At 47.7% G+C, this 1,531-nt stretch overlaps 1 protein-coding gene across 1 annotated transcript in view; it reads right to left on the minus strand.

Moving 5' to 3' along the window:
• Osgin2 (oxidative stress induced growth inhibitor family member 2) overlaps positions 1-190 on the minus strand; it is a 20,617-nt gene extending 20,427 nt beyond the window's left edge. The window contains exon 1 of the mRNA XM_010612013.3: positions 125-190. The gene's annotated coding sequence lies outside the window, so the exon portion shown is untranslated. The remainder of the gene's footprint in view (positions 1-124) is intronic.
• Positions 191-1,531: the final 1,341 nt, after the last annotated feature.

Here is a 1,531-nt window from a genome sequence, read left to right on the forward strand (position 1 = left end):
CGCGGACGCGGGGCTCGGTTTGGTCCCGAAGGGGGGGGTTGTAGTCTCTGGGCCCTCGGGATCCCTGGAGGAGGGTGCCCTGCGCCCGAGACCCCGCCGATGTCCCCAGGGAACCCTAACGTACCGCTGCTGGGACCCCGGCGTAGCGCAGCTCCCGCGCTGGCCCTGGACCCTGCATCTCAGAAAACCACGGGCGGCCGGGCCCACTCAGAGGTTCATATTGTGGAAGTCCGGCTTCCTGGGAGGGCTCAGCTCCCCTCCTTTAAGTAAGTGACTCTCAAACATCCAACTCTAAGTCGACTCCTGCAGACTCCCCGAGTGTGTGGGGGGGAAGGCAGTTGGGCTGCTCCAGGTTGATTGTGATGCTACTAGAGGTTAGAAGGATTCTGATAGGGAACGTCCCTTGTCAGAAGTTAAAAGGAGCACTGGAGCGGCAGAGACAGACAACTAGGAGGGATTAATCCCATACTATCCTACAGTACGTGGGGTGGGATTTTTTTCTTTGTTTTTGATTTTGTTTTGCTTTTGCTTTGGGGGACAGGGTCTCCCTAAGTTGCCCAGGCAGGCTGTGCTGGAACTTGCCTGCCTCAGCTTCCCAGAGTATTGGAATTACAGAAGCACACCACCACCCCTAGCTTTTAAATATAGTTTTAAAAACAACTCTGAAAGTATGTTTGCTGTGTTACTGGATACATTTATAATTTGCAAGTATTTTAAATTCTGGGGCACTTAAAGAGAACTCTAGGATTATCCAATCCAAGAGTACTGTATATTCACCAAATTTTTAAAAATCTGTTTTTCTCTTCGGGTTTACTAGAGAAATACAATAGAGTTATAGATGATATTTAAAAAATTTACAAGGTAGGCTTACAGTGGCAGCTTGCAGAGTCATGTATGGAAGAGTATAAAAGGGCTGCCTACGCGCAGAAAGAGCTGCAGGATCCAGTCAGAAGTCCCGTAGCTCACTGCTGAGTCCCTTTAGAGTCCAGTCAGGAGGAGGGGTCAGCGTTAGAAGGCTGAAGTCTGTACTGAAAGGCTGAAAAGGGATATCCAAAGGCAACGGGAAGGAAGACTGGAGCTCCTCCAACGGTGCCAAGCCAGATTTCCTGCGTTTTTATTCCATCCAGCCCACAAGCCCGTTGGATGGTGCCACCCACACCCAGAGTGGGTCTTCCCTCTTTGGTACGTCCATCATCTGCAGGGAGAACTGTGCTAAACTGATCCTGTAGGCATTTCTTAATCAAGTTGACACCACAGGTAACTGCCACACTCCTCTGAACTACAGACAGCCTGACAAGTTTATTTTATTTATTTATTTATTTATTTTTGGTATTGGGTGTTGAACTCAGGTCCTTGCACTTGTGAGGCAGGCAGAGCTAAATCCCTGGCCCTCATTTTAAAGGACAGGTGTGCTAACCTAATTTAGGGGATAATTTAATAACTGACACTATAAGAATGTTTACAAGTGTTCTGTTGTACATTTTTCCTTTGATATTTTGTTTTCATTTTGAGTTTTCTTGCAGTATTCTCA

Source organism: Fukomys damarensis, unplaced genomic scaffold, assembly GCF_012274545.1.
Source record: "Fukomys damarensis isolate Sample0158 unplaced genomic scaffold, DMR_v1.0_HiC HiC_scaffold_5, whole genome shotgun sequence".
Taxonomy (NCBI): Eukaryota; Metazoa; Chordata; class Mammalia; order Rodentia; family Bathyergidae; genus Fukomys; species Fukomys damarensis.